General features: G+C 40.1%; 1 protein-coding gene across 1 annotated transcript in view; it reads left to right on the top strand.

Moving 5' to 3' along the window:
- Positions 1–13,321, top strand: part of KANK1 (KN motif and ankyrin repeat domains 1) — a 119,789-nt gene that overhangs the window by 18,473 nt on the left and 87,995 nt on the right. Inside the window, exon 2 of the mRNA XM_066569340.1 lies at positions 4,077–4,209. The gene's annotated coding sequence lies outside the window, so the exon portion shown is untranslated. The remainder of the gene's footprint in view (positions 1–4,076; positions 4,210–13,321) is intronic.

Below are 13,321 nucleotides of genomic sequence, written 5' to 3'. Positions count from 1 at the left end.
GGATACTGTCTGTAGGTATACCCTCTCACATTCCTCCTCCTAGCAGCCGAGGATGCTCAGTAATTGCTTGTCGATTATTTTACTGTTTTTCAAGAATTGGTGTAGTGTACAGCTCAGTATTGTGTGCTGAAGGTGGTAGATTTTAATGAAACACACAGCTTCTGAGAGGAAACACCCCTCTATGGAGGGCTCATCTTTGGTGTAAGACTCTTTCGTGTGAAAGAGACTGCTCGGGGTGGGAGGCGGGTGTCCAAATGGCAATACATCAACATTGTGAGATTCCCAAGGCAGAGCAGTCATGTTACTGTGGTGCCCTGCCCGGATTAATTAGTGTCTCTGAAACGGTAATTAGCATGGTGCTTTGTGCCACCCAGACACAGCCTTAGTTATTTCCTTTAGTAATTATGAGAACTTATGTCAGTGAAATGTACCAAGGCTGAATAGTGCTTTTGACTACTTAAAGGCTTTCCTGTCCCAAAGTGTAGAACATGTTCACCAGGAAATAGTGCCTTCACCACTGAAAATGTTGCATTCAAATTTATTTTTAAAAAATGTCTCCTTCACACCAAGAATGTAACTGCCCCTCTGGTGCTACATAGGACATCTCTAGCTGACTTAGCAGTGCTTGTTGGACACATCATCTGAGGCATATCTCAATAAGCAATCTAGGCATGTCCTTGCAATTGAGGGGGCTGGTGTTTTCTCAGGCCAGCATAAATTCCTCTTTAGATAAGTGAATCAGGCTGCTGTCTGCTGGAGGGAAGTGTGTGTGTTGGAGGAGCGTGTGGGTGGAGGTGTTCAACAGTGCTAGGATGGAAAAGGAGAGAAGATGGAATGCGTGTGTTACCCATCTGGTGACTTGTCAGGCTAGTGAAGTACGCTGTGAGACGTGGAACTTTTGTTAAAAATTGACACCATGTCTTAGGGACCTTAAGGAATATCTGTTGCATAGCAAGTTTAACTTATATCTAAAATGTTATGAAGGTTGAAACTTTATGTAAAAATTACAACTTTATCAGCAAATGGACTCCTGTTGTATATTCAATATGCCCACTTAACTGTTTGACCATGTTTGTTTTCATTTCTGCTTTTCTTTCCTTGTGCTTAATACTCAGTTATGCTAGTCACTGAGTAAATTTGCTGGCTGGAAATAAAATGAGATTGCCATGTGTGAGGCAGTTTAGAAGAACAATTACTTTTTTATGTGAGATACTACATCTATTTTGTACAGATTAAAATTTTGCTTAGTGTTACATATATTATTTTAAATACTCATTGTAACAGAATGTTTTCTGATGTTTGGTGTTTTTATTAATACCTGTTAGGTGTGGTTTGTTCTTCCCTTAAGGGAAAAAATGTACCCATTTTTTCAGTGTACTGTTTTTCGTTTTGGTCATGCTTGGATGTGTAGGAGTCAGATGATTGTGTACACATGCATGCTGTGATTTGTTTGGGGTAAAAAGTAAAACAGAAGCATTCTTTCCATCTGGTGTGGAAAACAGTCAGGTACATGATAAGTCTCAGCTCCCGAAGGATTTCTGACTTTCAATCATACTTCTTTGACAAAAAGGAAAAATTCCCCCAACATTGCTACTAGTTCATCTTGGGGCTCAAGCCCTGTCCTGGTTCTAGCCTTTGGAGTTGAACAGTTTCTGTGTTTTTAGACTGATGTGGAACAGGTGTGGGCATAAACTCTCTTCAGCTAAATTACACAGAGTGTCTGGTAAGGAGTTTATGCTAGCTGTGGGACAATGAGCGGAATGTGACATCTGTTGGAAAAAATAACTCATGAGAAACACCTGGCTGATCTTGACTCCATGGTATAGGGACATATGGCAGCAGGGGTTTGAAAGACAGGGTTTTGTGTCCTTGAACAGGTGTATGACTGGGTATGACTGTATATAGGTGTATGACTGGGTATAACTATAACTTTGCAGACTGAACATTTAGGAAGTGCTGTACTGCTTTATAGAGAAGTGTAGTGGAGGAGGTTATAGAGAAGAGCAGTGATTGTGGTACTTCCTATAATCTGTGAATATAGAGCTCCAAGGATATTATTTGTTTCCTATAATCTCAAATTTCTGTATGCAATTGAAGTCTTTATTATTATGTAAATGGAGATGTTTGTAATCAGCTTAGAATATACCTCCATGATAAGAAAGGCATTTTTAAGGTATCATGAATAGGTAACTTGCTGTATAAAACATTCGTATGTGGTATTCACATTCACAGAGGGAGACAAAATTCTTTCTCCCAGGATTTTTCCTGGGGAAGGCAGTGAGAAGCTCAGAGAAGAAGAGAAAACAAATCTCTACTTGGTGTTCCTGTTGTTTGGCACATGTGGAACGTGTTATGGAGATTGTTTACCAAAAGTGATTTGGTTATTGGACACTGGTGAAGGTTTTGTTTCCTTGGCCAGTTGGGTCAAAGCTGTGTCCTGACTGTCTCCAGATTTTTCTTTAGTATCTTTTTTAGTATAGTATTCTTTAGTATAGTATCTTTTTAGTCTATAGTTTAGTATATTATTAGTGTAATATAGTATACGTTAATAAAGCATTTGCTCAGCCTTCTGAAGTCATTGGAGTCAATGCACATTATTCCCTGGCTGGGGGATCATCTGTTTCTACTATACTCATATTTTACACATATAACTAAAATTAAAAGTCAATGTATTGAGAAAGTGTTAGAAACAGGAGGGGGGAAGAAATTGCTTGGGACTTTTGGATTTCTGTGTTTTTAACAAATGTAGGTGTCCAACTTATTTTCCCCCCCCACTTCTCTGAAAGACGTGGACCCTTGTAGTTTCCCTTCAAATGCTACTTTTTATTGAAGTTTATGAAGATAATTAACCCTTACAAGGCTTTTTTAAGGATTTGTAAACAGTGTAGGATTAGAACAATATATTTGTCTTTATGGCACATTGGCCTATGACGTGCTTTCAATGCTAGATTTTTTTATTAGTTTATAATAAAAACTCTATGATTTGCATGCACTCCATTAAGCCCCCATCTCTATAGCTTTACAAACTGGGACAGAGGTCACTTATGTTCATACCAATGCTTTAGGGAAGTACTTAACAACTTGGATGATAAGAAGTGTCTTTTACCTGAAAATAATCTTTAAAGTTCTCTAGAGTAACCATGCTATAGATAAGTTTTTCTGCTGGCCCATCACTCTGTAGCTGTCAGATATCAAAGTGGCGTCCTTGTGCAACTGTTACACATCAGCACCACATCAGGGTGCAGCTGTTGGACTGTACTCGTGAGTGGCCCTGAGGCAGGATATCTCAGTGCAAGGAGCCCTGTCCTGTCTCTGTGTGTGCCTGTGTGTGTGTGCCTCTAGTTTTGGGAAATTTGCTCATTTGGAGGATTAAACACACCAAATAGGTTGGAGCTGAAAAACAAGTATCTAAACCTTAGTGGTGGAATATCTCTGCTGAATTATTGCGGAGGAAGAGAGCTGCCTTATGTGCTGTAGTGGTGCAGGCATTAACTCTGCTGCAGCTTCACTCAGTATGGGTTGAGTGCTTGCAAGGTGAGAATTCTGCAAAAAGCCTATCCAGGGGAATGAACCAAGTCCATCTGTAAAATGTTTCTCCTTTTCCTGTAGTTTATATAGTACCTCCATGTGTCTTCCACATACGTCAAGATCCTTGCTTATAATGTGCTAATACTTAGCTCACATAGGCTTCTGATGCATTTCCCAGTTCAAACAAATCCAGGTTATAAACATTTACTGCTCTGTTTCTGTAACTGGTGTAGCTGGTGTATCCTGATATGCCTGGAACTTAGTTTCTGTGCATTCACATGGACTGTTGTTTGAACAAAGATTTAAATTGGGAAGGCAGGGCAGGGTGACACAGCTATTGCAATATGCATGCTTTCCCACCATGGTGCTGTAGCCAAAATATGCTTGAGCACTTTACCTTGGAAACAAAAAATAACTTAGCCTTTCATTTTTGTGGTAATTTCTTCATTCTTCAGCAGCATGGCTCTACTAGGCATCAGCAGTTTGAAGCACAAGATATATTGCAGAACATATGGACTAATTGGTGCTTTTAATTTCTCTTCTTGTAGGATAACTCTCAGGTTCCTGAATGTGCTGTCAAATGCTGACACATTGAATTAGCTGAATCTACTGCATTATTTCTGATGTTTAAAAAGGCCTAAAGGAAAGTAGAGACTGGCACTTCTGTTACAGTCTTTTAAGGTAAGATGTTATTTCTTTTGCCAGGGCAGAGGGAAGAAGACAGATTCCACAGGCTGTCCTAGTCCCACCTCTTGGTCTCTAATCAACCTATTGTGGTTTTGTCCAATACAGCCACTTGCTCGCTCACTCACTTGCTCACTCTGATGGGGGAGAGAATCAGAAGAGTAAAAGTGAAAAACTTGTGCACTGAGATAAAGACAGTTTAATATGGAAAGCAAAATCCATGCACAGAAGCAAAGCAAAACAAGGAATTAATTCACCACTTCCCATGAGCAGGCAGGTGTTCAGCCATCCCAGGAAAGCCAGGCCCCTTCACGCATGAAGATGATTTGGGAAGACAAATGTGATCACTACAAATGTTCCCTCTTCCTTCTTCCCTCTTCATATGCTGAGTGCGATGCCACATGGTCTAGAATATCACTTTGGTCAGCTGGGGTTATCTGTCCTGGCTGTGTTCCCTCCCAGTTCCTTGTGCACCCCCAGCCTCCTTTGCTGGTGATGTGGTATGAGGACCAAAAAAGGCCTTGTCACTATGCATGAACTCAGCAATAACTAAAATGTCCATGTGTTATCAATCCTGTTACCAGCACAAATCTAAAGCATAGCTTTTTATCAGCTATTGTGAGGAAAATGAACTCCACCTTAGACAAAGTCAGCACAGAGGTACACGAATCTGAGGTCTTGTATTGGACCCAGCTATCATTATTTGTTGATTATAAGCAAATTCACTGGCTTCAGTAAAAGACAAAATCCATGCAATTTCAAGAAACATCCATGAAGAAACAATTTATTTTCTTTTCCTATATCACTAATTCTATGCAAGTGCTATGCAAGCACTCTTAAGTGCTTGTATATCTTTCCATTCACATGCCTTAGTTCTTCTATCTATGTATTAGAATTATTTAGTAGTAGTGGTCTTCAGTCCCTATAGAATGCCATGCTGAGATCAAGTCACCACCAGGAAAAATAAGGCTATGAAGCTAAACATGACTGTAGCCAGAAAAGTGACCATTCTGCTTTGACTAGGACTGCTTCTGTGATCTGCCACTATGTTTCCTGTGCATCTTTGGGATTCGTGGTTGCATTATCAGCTGCACTGTAGGGCTGCTGTATTTTGTCAGCAGCACAGCAGACCAGCCACAGAGCAGACTGACAGAGTCAGTCAGTACCAGGGTTATGCTGTGCCCAGTGAGCAGTGTGGCCTCTTACCACTGCAGAGTTGTTACGATGACCAGCAGGACAGGGCTATATAGATTTTTTTTTCTCTTTTCTGTGCAAAGATCATGTTAAGAGCAACACCAAAGGGGTGGCCTGAATGAAATCTCTAAGAAAGGAAACCCAGATAAGTAAAGGCTGTGTAAAGGCTCTTTGCTGCTGACTGCTGAATTGCCTCAGGTTTGACAGCTGCTGTTTGAAGTGGCAATTGAATCCTGTTTTTATTTACACTTAGAGTGTCACTGCCTGCCCACCTTATTGCATGCACTACAATATGCTGAAGAGTTGGATGAGAGGTAAGACACACCTAAAACTGAACTTCTCTTTTGAAGAGGAAGGATTTAGTCTCTTGACAGTTGTGACTACCTGGGATGGCTAATTGCTTTTCTTCTGCTGCTTTTGCAGCTTTAATCAGAGTGTAAACAAACAGTGGAGACAGCTTGTTTGGCTTTTGAGTGTGGAGAGCTTGTCTCACTTTTGACTGCGGAGTAAATGTGGTGCTTACATGTGTGGACTTGAATTCCTGCCAGCTTATGGGGCGGGTAAAGGGCTCCTGAATCTAGTGATTCCAAAGACATGAGGACACCAGCTGATTTTCCTCAAATTTTGAAACTGAGTAAGTGTGGAAAAGCAGATCTCCTGCCATTTTTCATTACTCTGTGAACTTCCCATTTAGATGTGGAGGTGCGTGTGTAGCTGGAAACACCCGGACTCCGCTGACTCTCTGGCTCTGCTATGTAAAAGCACTTCAGGAGGCAGAGGGTTCTGCAGTAGACAAGCTGCCATGATTGGGAAGCCTGTGTACACTTCCTCTGCAGGTCTCATACCAGCACATTTTGGATTGGCCCTGGGCTCTTGCTCATGGGGCAGTGTCTGTTCCTCCTGGGAGGATGCTGTTCTTCACTTGGGTGTTCCTGGGCTCTTGCTCTTCTGGAGATTATTCTTTTACTGGAAAAACATTAGCATTTGTGGATTTTATCTTTGCTGGTGGCAAAAAAGTGTTTTGATACAGCAGGAGAAGCTTAGAACAGGCAAAATAAGGAAACTTTACTGTTGCTGTGACTAGGCTGGTTGCAGTTCCTGTGTGGCTGTGTGCTGCAGCCGTGTCCTGGCTGCAGGAAGTGGACACCCTCAGCCAAGCATGGGCTTCTAAATTAAGAAAATGTGTACATATATGCCCAGAGGAGCTCTCAGGTTGCCTTTTTCAGACCCCCAGCCCTACCAGTGCACTGCAGCAGGTGCCAGTAATGTAGTGCAGTTACAGCTTTTGTGTCCAGTGGGGTGCAATGGGTGGCCCTGCAAGGTACAGGGTGTGAATTGAGAGGAGGGTGCTGTAGGGAAACACATGCAGAGAGAGAGGAAGAGATTGCAGAAAGGCTGGAAAATCCAGATCAGACTTGTAGGGGCTCTCAGGGAGCTGACAATAGGGATGATTGCTGACTGCCTCGGAAAGCACAGGAGCACCAGGTACAGTCACTGAGAAGTGGACTCTTCTCAGTGACTTGTCACAAAGCTGTGCGTATGGAGAGGAGGAAGATGAAGATATTCCTTTTCAGGCACTTTGAGTTTAGGTCCCCCCCAAGTTACATACATACATACATTTATATGTATCTTTGCTTGTCCCTACACAGAGTGGCATGGTGAGCTGTCCTGCTGCATCAGTAGCTCTGGGCACGCACAGAGGGCAGGGGAGCACAGGCATTACTGGCAGTAGCCATCAGCACAGAGATGTGCTACCAATTAAATGTTAGTACACAAGGTAGGGTTCGTAATTTAGCAAGTCTTGGGAAAAGTGGGCTTAATTTGTTTCCTCAAAGCAGAGTGTTAGAAAACTGGGTGTGGCATGATGGCATGTAACACAACATTTCATTGTGCTCAAGGCATTTTGCATTTGTACAGATACTGATACCTTGAAATACTAATGTGAACACCTCAGTGATTTTTGTCTGTGTGTTACAAAGCCAGCATCTCGCTGGTGTGATACATTCCATGGAGAGGGCCCAAAAGCATTTTGTCTATTTCTGAACTTCACTGAATATGATCCCTGTGCAGATGATTAAAGCACTGCACTTCTAATTGGATCACAGACTTTGGCAATGTGAGATGAGCAACAGACTTATTAAAATTAATTTCCATTTATAAAACCATGGTTGCTTCATTGGGATTGCCTTGGGTTTCTCAAAGCTGTGTCCTGTAGCCTTAATTAAGCTTTGATTTTAGTAAAAAGAAAGGATTTACTGCAATATCATGACACTTAAAGCATTTTCACTTTTCACAGAAGAAACTCAGCCTATTTAAGAGGGAAAATATTTGGAACAGCAACCAACCTTATGAACAAAGTCTTGCACTTCTGACAGATGAAAATACAGACTGGTTGAAATAAAAATGCTCAACAATCACCTTGCTTAGCTGATCCTTAAACTGTAGCTTTTTTACACTTCTGGTTATCTTCTGTTTATGTTATCTTAGTCTTTTTATCTGGCCTTTCTGAGTTTTCTGTGCTTGTTGGACCAGTTAAATTGGAGTTTTGCACACTGATTAGTTGGCTTCAGAGGTCCCTGATATACTTGCATGTACAAGGAAGATCTGATTTTTGAGAAAATGTGTATTGTAAGTGCAGTTAAGCTTTGCTCAAATCCAAATACCACTGAAAAGAGTTGATTTTCTTCTCTCAACACCTGCACAATTAAATGCAGTCACTTTTTTTATTTGACCAGGTATTTCCACTTGACTAATGTAAAACAGTTGTAGCTTAAGCTCTGGCTGTTTCATCCTTCCTCCCCTTATTTGTGGTTGTGCTTAAATATGCCACAAGGCCATCAAGCTGCCCAGCCATGCTGTGTTACAGCTTCCACCTTCCCATATTGTACAGAGGGATTTTTCCGAGTCTTCTTGTCATGCCACTTGCCAGAGACCTGGAGGTTCCCACCTAGAGTAGTGCTCTGAGTATGAAAAGGTTGTCCCCGTGTCACCTCGTGCTTGCCAGTTTCTAGAGGGAAGCCAGCTGTGCAGCCTGACTGTAAAAGAAACAGCAGTAGAAGTCTGCAGTGTGACCCAAGCCCACCTCCTGGTGGTGCTGCCATCCGTCTTGTGGCTGGTTGCACCTGACTCCATGTCTGCACCCAAGCTGAGGAGGCTCAGGTGGAGGCCCCCCCGGCGCACTGGTCACTGCCAGAGCAGAGTCCAGGTGAAACTGGGATGTGCAGATCGTGTCTGCATCCGACACTGCTGGTGGCCAGCACATGTGCTCCAAGTTGCTTGATGCTTTCTTGCATTTCAGGCATTCGGGTGCTGGGACCACTGGTTGGAAGTGATGCTACTGACCAAGAGCAGCCAACTTGTGCCATACTATATTTTTGTGAATTTGGTCTGTGGAAGGGACCCTACTCTTCAATTTTATGGCCACAATAAATGCTGAGCTATTTAAGTACAGTAACTAATTCTTTATATTGATGAAAGGCTTGTGTCCTTTTCTGATTTATGAGACTTGTGAAGGATTAAAAAAATAAGTCATTTAATCTTTGGAACAACCTAACATTAAAAAAAAATCCCACCAAAACATCTTTGAGTTTTAGTTCTTTTGCTGTCAGAACCTGACACCAATTCAGCAACTCTCAGGGTTTTCTGAGAATGACAATCAGTTGCTAGTATAGAAAGTAAATTCTCTTGTTTCATGTTTTAATCTTAATAAGTTTTGAGCTGTTACCTATATATTTTTATTTACCCTTTTGCTGTTTCTCTACATGTGAAGAGGTACAAGAGTAACTCATCTTTCTTTCTGCTAAAGGTTCTTCTATTTTTTCAAGGGAGATGCTTTGTCCACTAGGAACTGTGTCTCAGCATGCTAATAAAACTCACTTTATGCCTTTAAAATGCTTATTCAAAGTGGCCTGGCTGGCTCACAGTAGCTGTGTGGGTGGACTGTCCTTGAATTTTGTCAACTTAATTTAGTGCTGCACAATACCCAGTGATGGAAAACAGCTATAAATTGTCTGTGCACAGCCATGCATTATTGATAAAGGGTAGAATAAGCTCTACAATTTCTTTATTTGATGTTGTTAGTGCAACAACTGGCTGATTTGTTAAGACTTTCCCCCCTCTTATTGGCAGTAAAATATCTCTTCATTTTGAACTCTGAGTTTTTCTGAATTTTGATTTGTTTGGGGTTGAAAACTTGCTTTGTCTCCAGTGTTACTAAATGTAATGGAAATATTTTCACAGAATAGAAACAAACTTAAGTTCAAGGGGAGCTAAGCAAACTGTAAGTTTGACTCCATGCTGAAGACAGGACTCTCCTAATTATCTCAAATATGTAGAAATAGAAAATGGATCATAAAGTCTCACAGTACATTTAGAAGAAAAAACGCTTTACTATACTTCATTTGGCACATGCTTAGAGAAAATGCTTTACAGTGAGCTCAGTGTGCTTTGTAATTTCAGTGTTCCTTCAAAGTTTATGAAAAAATCTCAAGCCTTAAATCTGTCATGCCTTTTCTCCAGTTGACACTTACGATGAGTAGAGACTCTACTGAATATAATTTGCATATAAAACTGTGCTGTAAACTAAACAGTTCTTTCCCTGTAGTTGAACAAAGGTACAATGAACTGCTGAAAACTGGAAATTAATAAATATGTAAGTAAAAAAAAAAAAAAAAAACAACTCGCCAGCAAAACTATGAGGCACTTAGTCTTTCCAACAGATGTCCAGCATTGAAACTTCTTTTTAAGCTATAATTTTTGGAAGAGTAGCTTCCCAGAGATTGTTATTGTACTACAGCCAAGGGAATTTACAATTTGTGCCAAGGAAACATTGTATTAGAATTATGGAATTTTATTTCCCTCTTTTATGTTTGTAGATAGATATCCTTTGGTAGAAGCATTCCAGACCCCTACAGATTTTTTCTTTTTTTTTTCTTTTTTTTTCTTTTTTTTTCTTTTTTTTTCTCTTTTTTTCTTTTTTTTTTCTTTATAAAAGTGTCAGGGTAAGGAATTTACACGTTATACTGATGTTATAATGGTTTCTTTTATTCTATGGGGAATTGGTGTGTATTAGTTTAACTTTCCATATATTTGCAGTGTTTTAAGGTTAGAAGTCATTAAGTAATGAAGTAATTAAATTTGGTGTCATTGCAGTCAGAAGGCAGGAAAAACCATTGGTAAAAGGACTAACATGACTGACGGAGGCTTGCTAGAGATTTACATTGAGAATGAGTCATTCTTCAAAACTTTTTCATTTTCTGATGGAAATTGTGGAGTAAATCAAATACAGTGGCTATGAGTGATTAAAATGCAAAACTTATGAATTTTTACTGACTTTGTAAATCTGATTACTGCTAATATAAAATAATTTATCTTAAAGCAGTCTTGAGGCTGTGATTTTTTTAAATGAAAGCTTCAACTCTTGAAGAAGGTTATTTTGATATTCAACATCATTAATTATGTGGCTTGCATAGAAAGCTGTCATGGAAGAGACATGGGAGATTTTTTTCCATAGGTCATCTGGTAGAGCTGTGGTAATTCACTTGATAAATCAAAGTGGCAAATCTTACTATAGTTTCAATACTTACACAATTTAGATGTTACACAGTCATCTAAAAATTTCTGTGCTGGTTGAAGAGGATACCTCTGGTTTGATCCTACAGAAAATACAAACAGTGGACATTGACTTGCCTGTGATTTTGACTTTGGAGCAACTGTGCAGCTGTATTTTTTTAGAGAAGGGCAGGCTTCAGCCATGTTACTACAATTCTGTTCATACACTTTGAGAGTGTGAGTGTGTGTGTAATTTCTTCTGGAAACAAGTATACTTTGGTAGTGAAATGCAGTTTTGAAAATCCTTTGTTCCTGTTGTTTGTTTAAAAGAGCATATTTCACTGGCATTGTTAGAAGCCACTGTAATGAAAAACTGTAAGATAAGGAAATACTCCAGAGTACAATAGGATTGGATTCTCCTCCATATCTGCACACTCTCTCCAGGCAGTGCATGGATGGTGTTGTTCAGACCTCTTCATTTGCCCCCTTGGAAGTCAATCAGTAGTCTGACAAAATAAAAGTGCTTTAATGCAATTTGACATTTATTTTCTTCATACTACTAACAAAATATGCCTTGGTCCAGTCAGGTTGAGTGACTTTTGGAAAGTTACCTAGATTAGAAATATACTGTGCAAGTGACCTGAGTGTTGCTTGCCACCATCCAAAATCCTTGACCCTTGGGAGGACCATTGTGGAGGAGGGTGGGATGGATGAGGCTGTAAGAAATCAACTTCACATGACTGATCTCTGCAGACCATGCTAAAAATACAGGGACAGATGATGGAGGAATGGTCTGATGCAAAAGGACCTGAAAGTAGTATAAATATAAAAAGGTCAGTTTTTCTAAGGGAAACCAGAGACTTTTCCTAGCAGTCAGTAGCAACGAAAAGGTGGTAGGGGAAGAGTGAGGCCAGTGACTTGTGAAGAAAAGTTTTCTGAAAAACTCCTGTTACTTTTAATGTGGTATTTCCCATTCCTTTTCAAATGCATTGGAAGAAGATTTTTTTTTTTTTCTTTCCAGTATAGGAATTAACAGGGGTGGGGTGGGATCCTTCACCCTAAAATATTTTTTTTTAAAAGCATAGGGTAGGAGAGTAAAACAAGTTGCTGAATCTCTCCCCACCCAGGAGTAACACCAAATTTTGTCTCTGACAAGTTGCATTATGCCCTACTATAGGGGAAAGAAAACTGCTTTCCTCTCTCTTGGTACAAAAAAATGTATTAAGCTTGTTTTGGGTGGATAAACTTCAGAGGGCTCTTCCAGGTTTGATTAGTGTACAAAACCTGTGTTGGTTCTGACATGGGTACATTGTGCTTCCATTTACCTCAACCAGCCAGGCTGCAGTACACACTTGTTCTGTGAATCACAGAACAGTCATCATTGTGGACAAAATCTCTTTTCTCCTTTTTGTTGTTACACTAATTTTCCTCCATTAATTTGAAAGAGATGGGGAGTACACTGAATTACCCTGATTCTGTCAAGTTACTGTGTCAACAGTGCAGTTATCTTCTCTGAGAGGCTCTGCACTGGCAGAAACTGATTCTTACTGAATTTGCCGTGAACTTTCAGCTGTAAAAGTAATTAATTCTCTGCAAAATATGTTTTAAGTAGAGCTATGTCCTTGCCTAATGTCTGTAACGCTGATAATTAATAACATTTTGTCCTTCTAGAACACTCTATTAATGATCTTTCCACAGTGAACTTGATGAGACCCTCTTTGCAAAATGCAGAGCACTTTTTAACCCTTCTTGTCCCAACAACCATTTTGGCTGGTAATGTTCATGCAATTTCCATTGAATGGGGTGGTCAAGGCATGTTACTCCTCTACTATGTGTACAGAACACAGAGCTGTAGGTTGCTCTTGTGTTTTCCTCCTGTTCCCCTTTTCCTCCTCCCTTTTGTGCTGCTCTTAATAAGCTGCTAGGGGATGGCAGCACAGATTTTCCCAATATACATCAAAACAAACACACCTAAGCTGGATGCAGTAAAAGCAAAACATTGTTAGATACGGTAGAAGAATTGCTAGGTAGGGGAAAACTGAGTTATGTTGTTTGGGAAAATGATTGCACCCCTGGCTAATTACAAAATAATTGAATGAGTGGTTATGTGTTGCCTCACTGCAAGCTTTAAGTATCTGAAACATGATCTGTTTTTTTTTAGTGCTGAAATTTGCTATGAAATAGAAAATTGAGTAAATAAAGTTTGGATCCAGCATGATCCTCAGCTGTTCTTCAAGGTTCCTCACCCTTCCTCCTTCTGGTTTAACCTGGGATATTCTTGTGCACCTGGAAAACTGAGCTATAAAAGCAGTTTTGTTTCTGTTGTTTTATTTATTTTGTGCTAGAAAAATTGCATTCCTGTAAG

Source organism: Molothrus aeneus, chromosome Z (genome assembly GCF_037042795.1).
Source record: "Molothrus aeneus isolate 106 chromosome Z, BPBGC_Maene_1.0, whole genome shotgun sequence".
Taxonomy (NCBI): Eukaryota; Metazoa; Chordata; class Aves; order Passeriformes; family Icteridae; genus Molothrus; species Molothrus aeneus.
Note: the sequence above shows the minus strand (reverse complement) of the source record. Positions and strands in the feature narration are given on the sequence as shown.